The sequence below is a fragment of the Adiantum capillus-veneris genome, chromosome 13, assembly GCF_014529385.1.
Source record: "Adiantum capillus-veneris isolate H3 chromosome 13, ASM1452938v2, whole genome shotgun sequence".
Taxonomy (NCBI): Eukaryota; Viridiplantae; Streptophyta; class Polypodiopsida; order Polypodiales; family Pteridaceae; genus Adiantum; species Adiantum capillus-veneris.
Window position 1 is genome coordinate 75379789 of NC_140943.1, and position 13759 is coordinate 75393547.

General features: G+C 40.8%; 1 pseudogene; it reads left to right on the forward strand.

The window, feature by feature from the left end:
* Positions 1-302: 302 nt before the first annotated feature.
* LOC147444270 (uncharacterized) lies at positions 303-1944 on the forward strand (annotated as a pseudogene).
* Positions 1945-13759: the final 11815 nt, after the last annotated feature.

Below are 13759 nucleotides of genomic sequence, written 5' to 3' on the forward strand. Positions count from 1 at the left end.
GCCTAGGTTGGACGGTGTAGATTTAACCTCGGCTACGATATTCATTACAAATATCGTGTCCCATAACTGGTGTTGTTTCATTATACTTTGAAAGGGGGGCCGACAGGTCTTAAAAAGGAATCCATCCCATGATTAGTGCGTCCTCAAAATGTCCTCAAGGGTGAATGCGACGCAAAAAAGGTCACCCATGTGATTGAAAGTGCTTGGTGGTTCCAGTTCTGGAGTCTGCAGCCCGTAGCCTCCATATAAGGATACAATTCCAATCAAAGCAGCAGCATCAGCATTAAGAGAGCAAGCACGTTCTGTCTGTGTGTGTGTGTGTGTGTGTGTGTGTGAAAGAGAGAGAGAGCGAGAGAGAGAGAGAGAGAGAGACGACATGCAGGCTTCCATAGCCCCAGGGATGGCGAGCTGGTCAGTGCCCAGTTTCAGCAGTACATGGGCTCTTATATGCGCACGTCGTTACCGCCATTTACGCGATTGCCACGTAATTGTGGTGCTGATAAGCTGGAAGACGTGCCAGCAATACACTGCTCCTTCCCCACTGAGCTCAGCCCTCTCTACGAGCTGGTGAGGGAGCAGCGCGATGGGTGGATTCTGGAGGTGGCAAAGTCCCCTTCCGCAGCTGCCTGCCAGCTACTTCTCAACTGCCTCCTCCCGCGCTTGGTTTGCCGCACCATGTCTGCCGCCTCCTCTCTCACGCGCCTCGTTCACGCCACCAAAATGATCGCCTGGCTCATCATCGTTGGCGACGATGGCATGCATCTTTCATTCTGCCCTGCTTCGTCCTCCTCGAGTACGCACTGGGCATTGAGGTGGATGATGCCACCTACGCCAATTCGAGCATCCACGAGTTCAGGACAGTGGCCATGGACTACATCTGTCTCTGCAACGACCTCATATCTTGCAAGGTGGAGATAAGAGTGGGCGACTACTTCAACATGCCATCCATCGTCTACGCTAGCCAACGCAACAACAATCATTCATGGAGGACGATTCATCTCCTGCATGGAGGACTACTTCCAAGCTGTCAAGGTGCAAGCTCTCTACCGCAAGGCCCATCGCCTTCCCCACATTGAAGCCTACCGGGAAATTCGACGGCATGTATCTTTCGTTCTGCCGTGCTTCGTCCTCCTCGAGTACGCACTGGGCATTGAGGTGGATGATGCCACCTACACCAATTCGAGCATCCAGGAGTTCAGGATAGTGGCCATGGACTACATCTATCTCTGCAACGACCTCATATCTTGCAAGGTGGAGATAAGAGTGGGCGACTACTTCAACATGCCATCCATCGTCTACGTTAGCCAACGCAACAACAATCATGGGCAAAGACAGATGTAGTCCATGGTCGCTGTCCTGAACTTCTGGATGCTCGAATTGGCGTAGGTGGCATCATCCACCTCAATGCCCAATGCGTACTCGAGGAGGACGAAGCAGGGCAGAACGAAAGATGCATGCCGTCGAATTTTCCGGTAGGCTTCAATGTCAAGAAGGCGATGGATCATCGACAATATGTAGCCCAGGGGAGCTTCGGCATTGGCTCCGCTTGGACTCTCCAAGAGGCTATAAACTGTGTTGTCCACATGGCGCATGATCTGGATGCTCGGTGCCTGTCCATGCTTCATGACTCCAATATATTGATGCCGATGCGGCAGGCTCTCCAGTGAAAGCTGCAGATCATCATCAGGTGGTTAGCGCATATGTGTCGGCGACGCGGGCCTGTGCTCTTGCATGTCTGGCTGCCTTGCTTGGTTTATGGAGACAGCCCGCTATGCTACCACATAAAAAATCTTGAGAGGCATTTTCATGATTTTCTCGAATTTCTTTGCATATCTTATCATGGCAATTTATATAGGATAATTGATTTGAAGAAGTAAATGGTGAGGGTCCGGGATCCGTTTTTGGCTTGCCCAAAGGGCAAAGGCTATAGAGATCACTTCTCTTTTTGCTGACTAAAATAGGAATAAAATTGAGTTGTATTTTCAAGTATTTTTTGATAGACTTAAAATGTTGATTGGTTGAAATAAAATAGTGGACACTCATTGAAATGAAGAGTGTGTAAATCTAATGATGGACATGTCTTGAGTTTTAAAAAATGAAATGAACGCTCATATATCAAAGAAAAGAATTTGTGTTGCCCAATGCCTTAGAAAGCATGAAACGTTGACATCCTTATATGTTAAATGATAAAGCTTCGAGGCTCCACAAATCCCAAGAGTCACCTTTTCATTTTGAAATTTGAGAAGTTCTTTTACATATCTTTTTATTTTGAGAATTTCATTCACGGTTGAAACTTGAGGTAATAACTAAAGTTATCATTTTTGTTGGTTAAAACTTTATGGAAGGAATTTATCCTTTAGAGCTTTAATCTTTAAAGATTTTTTTTATAAAAGATTTTAAAGCTAATCCAATGAGAAACTATTTTTTTTTTATTAGAAGGTAAAAATTTGAATTAAAGAAAGTGAAAATGTTACATGGATCCACAGGTAGAGGGAGGGTCACCCCGAGACGTTAGAGTTTTATGACTTACTAACTTAGAACTTTAAAGCTTTTAAAGTGGAATTTACAATTTAGGGATCTACAGTTTTAATTTGTAAAAGACGCTCTAGAGCTTAAAAATGTAGAATTTTTAAAGTGGGGTGTAGAGCATAGGGATCTAAAGTTTAGGATGTAGAGCTTAAGAATGCTTTTTTAATTCAATTCACTATGCTTATGTTTTTTTTTAAAGCTTAGAGATGTAGAGATTTTAAAGTGGGATCTAACCTCATATCAAGGCCTAAAATTGACGCTTTTTTTTTGTCAAGGGTTAGGTAATAACTAAAGTTGTCATTTTTGTTAGTTAAAACTTTATGGAAGGAATTTATCCTTTAGAGCTTTAATCTTTAAAGTTTTTTTTTTTGAGATTTTAAAGCTAATCCAATGAGGAACTAGAGTTTTTTTTTATTGGAAGGTAAAAATTTGAATTAAAGAAAGTGAAAATGTTACATGGATCCACAGGTAGGGGGAGGGTCACCCCGAGACGTTAGAGTTTTAAGGCTTACTAACTTAAAACTTTAAAGCTTTTAAAGTGGGATTTACAACTTAGGGATCTACAGTTTTAATTTGTAAAAGGCGCTCTAGAGATTAAAAATGTAGAAATTTTAAAGTGGGGTGTAAAGCATAGGAATCTAAAACTTAGGGTGTAGAGCTTAAGGGTGCTTTTTTAATTCAATTCACTATGCTTATGTTTTTTTTTAAAGCTTTGAGATGTAGAGATTTTAAAGTGGGATGTAGCCTCAGGTCAAGGCCTAAAATTGAGGCTTTTTTTTTGTGAAGGGTTAGGTAATAACTAAAGTTGTCATTTTTGTTGATTAAAACTTTATGGAAGGAATTTATCCTTTAGAGCTTTAATCTTTAAAGATTTTTTTTTTTAGATTTTAAAGCTAATCCAATGAGAAACTATAGTTTTTTTTATTAGAAGGTAAAAATTTGAATTAAAGAAAGTGAAAATGTTACATGGATCCACAGGTAGGGGGAGGGTGACCCCGAGACGTTAGAGTTTTAGGGCTTACTAACTTAGAACTTTAAAGCTTTTAAAGTGGGATTTACAACTTAGGAATCTACAGTTTTAATTTGTAAAAGGCGCTCTAGAGCTTAAAAATGTAGAATTTTTAAAGTGGGGTGTAGAGCATAGGGATCTAAAGCTTAGGGTGTAGAGCTTAAGGGTGCTTTTTTTATTCAATTCACTATGCTTATGTTTTTTTTAAAGCTTAGAGTCGTAGAGATTTTAAAGTGGGATCTAGCCTTAGATCAAGGCCTAAAATTGACGCATTTTTTTTGTCAAGGGCTATTTTGCCTATAAAAACATGTGCTTTAAAAAAAACTCATGTCATTTGACATGCTAGAATCTCAAAATTGCTTATCATTTTTTGTGTTTATATCTTTAAGTTAATGATATATATATGGAAAATTATATAAATTAATTGCATTACACAAAGCATATGAAAGGGTACTTGAAAAATTGCATCTCAAGAAGAAAATTTTATCAGGCCTGGCATGATTCCATACATTATGTTTGTGTTTATCCTATCAAAATACCACTTTGATACTCTTCAATCCTTCATCGCGGTCAACATTTATGATGTAATCTGTAAATCACTTTCTCTATGGATCAATATGATTACCATCCTAGTAGTTTTTTGTTTCACTTTCATGTTCTTTATTAGTTTCCTTAATTTGGCAGGCCTTGTGATTTTATCACTTGTTCTTTATAGTTTAGCATGGCAATCCCACATACTTGCATGTGGTAGCCTCCCACTTCCTAGTCTTGCTCATCCTCTTCCACCCACCTACATATGTACAACCGGGGGTTCCAAACCTTCCAAAATCCATGTATGGAAGGTCTTTGGAATATGCATTTACGATATTCTATTAAAATCCCTCTACCCCTTGTGTTTTAAGAGATTGTAACTTCTTTAAAAAATTCCTTTTCAAAAACCCTCTTGTGAATATAATTATGTAAATATTTGGTATTAAAAAAATCCTCTCGACGAACTCACGCACTTCATTTATGATAAAATGGGATCTCGAAGGCCTTTTAACTTGCCAACAAATTATGAGAGTGATTAAATTTTTGGCAATAAATTAATAAGTCCACCACAACGAGTATATTTGTGAAATAAATAAGGAAACCACATTGAGAAAATATTGGATAAATGGGTACATTCGTGGCTAGAAGTGAAATTGTCGATCATCACTTTCCTCGAAAGCTCTGCAACCTAGCATGTACTCCACTTTTTGAAATGCAAAGTTTTACTTCTTTAGTATCGCGGGTATCATAGTTTGTCTCAAATGGACCAATATTTTCCCCATGCATCATAAGAAAAGAGAGTTAGATTCAATACAACCACCAATGTTGTGTTTGTATGATAAACATATCTCCACTTGCAAACATTTGCATACACTCGACACACACAAAGACAAAGTCAGAATTCATATATGATGATTCATACATATCAAACATCTTGTGTATATATTGTCCATACATATCTTCTCTTAATGCCATGTAGGTGAGCTTCCATTCATTCCTCAAGGGAAACAAGGGCTTATGGTATGACTTATTCAACAGAACCTTAAATGAAGTACTTTAAGGATTTTATGCCCCCGTTTATGCCAGGATTATGTTTTTGCCTTCATAATAAATGTAGACATTCAAAGAGGCATTCCACACAAGGTTCTTCACTTGTTGATCTAGAATTTGTTGCCCCATTGTACAAAACCTCCGTGCGAGGTTTGTGGCCTATAACTTAGTCATTGAAGAAAGAACAAAATCACAATGCACCACTGTAGAGAAAGATCTTTGCATCAAATACTGCAAAGCTTTGGAGGACCTCCATAACCGTCATCAAGCACCATGGTCGAAGTACTACCTAGCCATCAGCTAGTTGTGTTATGGATGAACTAGGATTGGAGGGAAGTAAATGCTAGCTGCATAACTAACCTATGAGCCTCTATCTTAGCCTACATTGTAATTTTTTACTTTTTGAGCAATTTGGACGTTTTTAACTACACGCATTGTAATATATTGATTCTCGAGCCAAGCATGTAAGTGATAATCTACTTATGAGCCAAACTGAACGGGGATAAATGCCTCTTGATTGTATCATTGAATCTCTAGGTTGTAAAAGAGTTTGCAGATTATTCATTTTTTGACCTAAAACCTTATGGATAAGGTATAAAAGATGATTTTTGTAAAAGATTAAAAAAAATTTGTCAAAAAATGAATGTACGAAGCCTTACTGAGCACTATGTATTCTCTTTCTCTTTCTTCTCAAGCTCGTAACTTCGGCATGCATCTTTCATTCTACCGTGCCTCGTCCTCCTCGAGTACGCACTGAGCATTGAGGTGGATGATGCCACCTACACGAATTTGAGCATCCAGGGATTCAGGACAACGGCCTGGACTACATCTCTCTCTGCAACAACCTCATATCCTGCAAGGTGGAGATAGGAGTGGGTGAATATTTCAACATGTCATCCATCTTCTACGCTAGCCAGCTCAAGAGCAATCATTGACTATATGAAGACGAGTGGTGCTTGGGCATTGGCTCCGCTTGGACCCTCCAAGCGGCTATAAATTGTGTTGTTAACATGGCGAATGATTTGGTTGCTTAGTGCATGTTCATGATTCCTGAGTCCAATATATTACTGCCATCACAAGCTGCTATGGGGTAGGCTCTCCAACGTAAGTTAAAGATCATCATCAAGTGGTTAGCGAATATGTGTTGGTCATGTTCTCTTGTTTTTGGCGATAGCCCGCTACACCACCACATAAGATATAGCTTAAATAGTAAGAGTGGACACAAGAATTTTAGTAGAAAAGCTTAAGTATCCCTCGAAGTTCTATAGACCCTACTAAATTAAGATACAAGGGTGATAATTTCACAAAGATTTATCCACATCCAACTATTGTTTAAAGGCCGGAATAGTGTTGGAATTAGGGTTTCAAGAAAACACACACAACTTGGAGAAGACGAAGGAAGCTCAAGGCACACGACAGAGAGTGTATTACTTAGTGTGCAATGGAAAGATAGACAGCCCTAGAATGCTGGGTTTATATATAATGCATGGGGAAAAAACCTCCTAGTGAGGAAAAAAATGCCCCGGCGGTCCTAAGTCTGTTCACACACATCACTACCACATGTATATGGTAACAAACCTCCCCTGGAGTGATGCGGTGGACAAGAGTTGGCACATGAGTAACAGGAAGTGCCATGCCCTGAGGACATGATCAGTCCACAAAGGGGAGTAAGCCAAAAGCTTTGCGGAAAGCTTCGAACTTCTCACGAAAGAATGCCTTTGTGAAAAGATCTGCAAGGTTTTCCTGTGTTGGCACATAAGCCAAGCTGATCTCTCATGCTGAGAGTCTCTCCCTGACATAGTGTTAATGCACCTCAATGTGCTTTGTGCGAGCATGAAAAACTGGGTTCATCGCAACAATTGCGAATGCGCTCTGACTGTCAGTGTAGGTAGTGTTCGCAGTGTCCTGTCTAACACCCAAATCATCCAAAAGGCGTCTGAGCCATACACACTCAACCGTAGCTGTGAAGATTGTCATGTACCCAACCTCACAACTAGAAGTAACCACAGTAGGTTGTTTCTTGCTCAACCATGATATACATGAATTGCCAAGCATGAAACAAAAACCACTTGTGGACACTCGCGTGTCAAAACAACCAACTCAATCTGAGTCCAAAAATGCATGTAAGTCTGGCGACAATGATCCCCCCTTGGGTTAAAACAAGCCAATATGTAAAGTGCCATGCAAGTAGCCAAAAATCCTCTTGACAGCCATCTGCTAACCTGTGAGACTGCAAACTGAACATCCGGCCTCGTGTTGCATACATAAATGAGGCATCCAACAACAGTTTGGTAAAGAGTGACATCTGCAGGATCACCGGCATCATGAAGACTCAATTTCAAACCTATTTCCATGGGAGTGGCAATAGGTTTGCAATCCTCAAGTCCAAATTTACATAGCAATGTCTCTATGTAACTTTTCTGACACAAGGCAATACCACAATCACACTGCTTAAATTATATACCCAAGTAATGATGCAACAGTCCCAAAATCTTTCATCTTGAAATTAGCATTCAAATCAGCCTTAAATTGAGCAATATGTCTCTCATTTGGTTCAGTGATCAACAAATCATCTACATAAAGAACCACAATGAGAAGTACATCACCCTGACGCTTCACATACAATGTGCTTTCTATGGTACTGTTACGAAAGCCTCATGTCAGCCTTCCCATACCAAGCACGAGGAGATTGCTTCAACCCATACAAAGCTTTGTTACATTTTCACACCTTATCCTCTTGTCCTTTCTTGACAAAACCGTGAGGCTGCGTTACATAAACTTCCTCAAATATGTCACCATTCAAGAATGCAGTAACAATGTATGACGGATGTACATCCCAGCCAAAATGAGCTGCCAATACACATAGAAAACAACAGTAATCATACAACAAGTGGAAGCAAAATTCTCTTCATAATCCATGCTATTTTGCTGTGCATAACTGTTTGCAACAAGTCGAGCCTTATAGCAATCAATCTCACCATTCGGCTTGCGTTTCAACTTGTAAACCCACTTCGTACCAGTGGCCTTTTTTCCCATAGGCAAACCACATAAAGTCCATGTGTCATTTTCTATAAGAGCATCATATTATGGTGTAGCCTGCTCCGCTCCCACCAAACTAACAATTTCTTCGCCATAGCCTTTCTTGGCTTGTATCCACAACCCACTATGAATAGAACAAGGGAGTCTAAGAATGGTATTCAGTTCAAGACTCATTCTGATTCTGTGTATTCCACATTGGAGGAGTTGACGGGCACCAATCTCCCTCCTTGATCTGCTTACGCCCTTCTTGCAAGCTGCATAGCCCTGATTTTCACGCCAGCCTCAGTCGTGAGCCGTCCACCTTCTCCGTCCCAAGCCCCTCGTTTTGAGGATGCATCTATGCATCCTGAGTTTGCTACACAGCCTGTGCAAATGGAGCACATGTTTCAAGTTGTATCCAATATGCTGTTACAGATAAACCACGCTAATCAGACCCTGCTCAAATTCCAATCGTCCAACGCATCACATGCCCATAGGCCAGATCCCAAGATTTGCCCCAAACCGTTTTCTGGATTACCAACCGAGGATGTGCTGATGTGGCTAGACCATTTCAAAAATGTCTCAAGCTATCACAACTGGTCTGAGGAGCGCAAAGCCATGGAGGTCTGCACGTTGCTAGAGGATGTTGCCGCAACCTGGTTCATCCACTAGCCACATGGGAACAAAGGTGATTGCAAGTTCTAAAGGCGTTGTTGATTCAGAGTTTTGCTCATCAAAACATTACACATACGGCACTACAGCAGCTCAATGCTTTGAAGCAACAAAAATTCAAGCTAATCGCACAATTTGCTATCAAGATGAACCAGCTCCTGTTACGCGTAGATCCCACAATTTTTGAGGACATGAAATTGTTTTTTCTTTGGCCTCGTCTTCGCCACGAAATCTCCACACGTGTTTGGGATTAGGGTCCAACCTCTTTTCATGTTGCAATCCAAATTGCACAACGTATTGAGGCCTCTACAAACCCATGCTCCTACAATCCTTGTACCTCAACCAACGACACATTAGCACCCGATGGAGTCCAATCCCATGCCCATGGACATCAACATTTAGAATGCCCAGGTGAATTCTAGGCGAGCATTGCCCGAGGGGGATGCACAAGGTCGACCAAAGTGCCTCTATTGCCACAATTATGGTCATGTTCGACAACATTGCAGACAGCTACGTGCGCAACAACATCACAAGAATGCCCTGGTACAACTTGCTGATGCTGCTACTCTGATCTAGCCGAGCTTTTGGAAAACATCTAAGCGGGACCAGACAGTCTACCACTCACATACACAAGCTCATTATACTTTCTTTTTCTCTCATAAAGTTTTCAATCATTCCTTTTATGTTTTGCCCAAGCAATTGTTTCCCATGACGTTAGGTTGTGATTGGTTTGTTAAAACCAGGGCTCAATTACATCTTGATTCACAACATTTGGTATTACCTGCCTCATTACCTATCCAGATGTTTATGTGTTTACATAGAAACCCCATGGTCACACACACAATGCGCACTGGAAGATCCTCACACTCGCTTGCGAGATGTCCGAACCATCCTACACAAATTCTCCAAACTGTTTCAGCCAACTACACAAACCTCACAGATCAATTTTTCCACACAACATGTAATTACTAATAAACACTAGGGATGCTCCTCCAGCCCACATGGACTCGCGGAGAATCTTTTGGAGAAAGATAGAATTGATCAAGCTATCTAAGATATGCTCACGAGAGGAATCATCATTCCTTCTAGTAGTGACTGGGTGTCTGAACCACATCTCGTACGCAAAGATGATGGCACAGATATGTATCTGGTAAATCATCTTTGACACCGTCTAGGCTCTCTTTGTATAGTAGTTTGAAAAGGTGATCAGCCTGTTGATGAGTTTTCACCTTTTTAACCACAACTATGAAATCAAATTCAAGCAAGATGATGAACCATCTCACCATTCGGCCCGTGTTGCATGGCTTGTTGACCAAATACAACACTGCTTGGTGGTCCACAAAGAAAATGAACTGGTTGGCTAGGAGATAATGTCAAAATTTATTCATCGTGTACACCATTTCCAATCCTTCCCTTTTCATAGTTGTGTAATTTTACTCAGCATTGTTCATTTAACGACCGACATAGAAAATAAAAAAATGCATAGTCCCCTCTCCAGGTTGTGCTAGGACACAATATCCAATAGCAAAAGCAGACGCATCCACATTAGCATGAAAGATTTTTCTCCAATAGGATGCCTTGAGGATTAGTGATGATAACAATGCTTGCTTCAATTTCTAATATGATTTCTCACAATCTTCTGTCCAGTCAAAGGTTACAATCAAACCATAGAGAGGCTTAGCAATAATTGCGTACATGTAGATAAATTTTTTGTAGTATCCACAATGTCCCATGAATGATTGAACCTCTTCACTGTTTTCAAATGTGGCATGTCCACAATCACCTTGATCTTGTCCATGTCCGTGGATATTCTGTTCGCAGGCCCAATATGTCCCAACATCTTGCCCTCTCTAACCATGAAAACATACTTTTCAAGATTCAGGCATATCCAATAGGTGTGAAATTTTCCAAATAAACTTTTTTAGATGCTCTATATGGTCTTTGATAACATTGAGTACACACATAAGCCATTCATATAGATCTCTAAAGATATACGCAGTTACTCTCTAAAATCATGAGCCATGAGTCTTTGGAAGGTAGCCGGTGCATTTGTCAACCCGAAAGATATCACTCGGTAAGCAAAAATGCCCCATTCACTTACAAAGGCTGTTTTGTGTTGATCTTCCGAGTTAGTCGAACTGATTGTAACCTAAAATCCATCCAAAAAAACTATATGTGCATTTTTTCACTATTCTTTCCCAGACATAATCAATGATAGGAAGAGGATAATTATCGCAGATAGTAGCTTCATTCACCTTTTTGAGATTGACACACACACACACACTCTTGATTTGACATTCTTCTTAGGTACCACTACAATTGAAGATTCCCAACCCGTGTGCTCAATTTTGTAAATGAACTCAACTTCCTTTGGCTTTCCAGCTACTTTGTTTTTTAAGCACTCAAGGGCTCCCACTAGCCTCAAGTACGACTATTTTTCTTTGATATCTGGCATCGGATTGTTTCTCATCCCTTTTGTTGCACGTTTGTTTCTGTAATGTTGTTGTCTTCTAGATTTTTGATTTGAAAAATCTAAGAATTTTTCAGGTTTTGTTTCAAGATCAATCTCATGACCTTCTAATTTTTCATCATCTATGCTAAGCTCAAAGTATCCTTGGGTGTCAAAGGTGTCACAGTAACATTCATCACTTGATTCCTTGTTTTGCTCCAAGATGTAACTTGAATCAATTTCCATGGTAAGATCTGTAATAGACATCTCATCCCAGATATGTAAGCATTGCACTTCAGTCTCCCCTTCTTGTACTTCACTAGGCTCTATTGTTCTCAGTGATTTTCATCTGGATTCACACTAATCATGCAAAAGAGAACTAGATCTAATCCATTCTCACTACAAAACTTGGTAGGTCTAATCCCATTGACGCACACATCTAAGGTGGCAAAAATATGAGTCCCTCCAAGGGCTCCATTGTTTCTTCAAGTCTTGCTTCAAACGGTCTTGCTTTCTTGTATTTGTCCTGGGTACAGGTGTTTTTTTATGTTACACCACCAGAGAGCGTGGCACCTTTCAAGTACCGAGGAAGCATCTCATTGGAAAAGCCAAAACTATGTCATTTTTAGCTCATTTTCACCCAAAATAGGTCAATTTTTTATGTGAAAAATTCCAAATGGGATTAAAAAAATCCCTAAATTTGTGGGATCACTCGCATAAGCATAAAAGGCATACATATGCAAATTTTTTCATCAATATTCCATTTTGGATCACTTTCCATGTAATTTTGCAACGATACCTGTTAGCTGCTATTTTCGACAGTTTTATTACCGCATCAATCTTTATAGCCGAGATGAGTGTGCCGCCATTAATTGTGTAATTAAATAGCTTACCTTGCTAGAAAAGTTATTCACTTGTTCTTTTTTGAGAGTCAGATTGAAGGTATTGTTGTGGCTTGTGAAACTTAGCCTTCGTCTATTTGCATAGCTTTCCATAGTATCAAATTTTGAAAAAGAAGTGAAGAACACCAAAGATCTTGTTATGCCACATCATAGTCCCAGTCAAGGAGACAATGAAAGATGGATACGTCAGCAAAAGCTTGAGCCCAACACAAAGGCAACATGTCTTAAGCATCAATAATGCCATATGAGTAAAGTCTACGTGATGCGACACGGGAGAGTGAATTAGATTGACAAACTAAAAATTGATAAACGAACAGAGAATTTGTATTGATGTATGATGATTACAAGAAGAGCATAGCTTGTATCATAACCTCCCAACCAACCCCAAGCTATACACTCTCAATCACGTCTCACTCTCAATCACAATTGTAGTTTCATGCACACTCTCAAAGCACGGCAAAAATAGGGTGAGAAAGAGGTGTCTTCCTCCCTGCACACAACCACAAAAACGACACTAAAAATAACCATGAGTGCGAATTTCAAAAAATCAAAAAAACTTTCTTTTATAAGTCCTAAATTTTTGACCATTTTCAAAGGTCCGTACCTCTCTCTCTCTCTCTCTCTCTCTCTCTCTCTCTCTCTCTCTCTCTCTCTCTCTCTCTCTCTCTCTCTATACAAAGAATATGTTAACATCAAAGAGGGAGAAATGAAATGAAATGAGACATTATATTAACGCCTTCAAAAGGCCAAAGTGACCTATGAGACCAGAAAGTTACAATGTGGTGAATCTGATACAAAGTCAGAGTAACAAGATGACAAAATAAAAATACTATGGAACCCTAAACTGCTAGGTGTGAACTAAGCAGCTAAGAAGCTAGTTGGGATAGCTACATCACTAGAGATCCAGCATCGGTCGTTGTCGCTGGCGGATCTCATCAATCTCCTCCATGGTCAGTAGTCTGACCGGGCGTTGTGCATGTCGAGCCAAAGTGATCCGAATCCTCTGGTGCAGCCTCCGTCGATGTTTTGTAGTCCTCCACAGTCGTGGGCGTCTAAATCTCCCCAGCTCAGTCGCTCGGTCGATCGGTCTTTGAGACTGGCTAGCCTCTCCTCTCATCAGGCTCTCTCTCTGTCTGTGTAGCTCGAGCAAAAACAAACCCAGGCATCTCTGATCCTCATACCGCATGACTCTAGAGAATGGTCCAAAGCCCTCTTTGAACAAGCAATGGAAGCGGCCTCGTATCTCATAGTAGACGGGGCAGTGGCATGTGTAGTGCAACTCTGTCTTAGGCTCGATGTCACACAGGGGGCATGTCCTGGCCTCTGCTGGTACTCCGTTGTATCTCCCAGTCTCGATCCGCAGCAGCTGGTGTGAAGATGTGCGTATTTGGTCAATAGCACATCGTATCCCATGAGCCTCATCACAAAACGATCCTCCGTAAGCTGGACGAGATGCTCTCTGTAGAAAGCCATCTTCATGCCCATCTCCTATGCTGGCTGTATCCATGTCCTCCTGGTGTCTAGCGAGTCAAGTCCTAGCGGATGAGCCTGGTGATCTCGGACTGTGTAAGAGTCAGAGAGGGCGCATCCAGTAAGTAC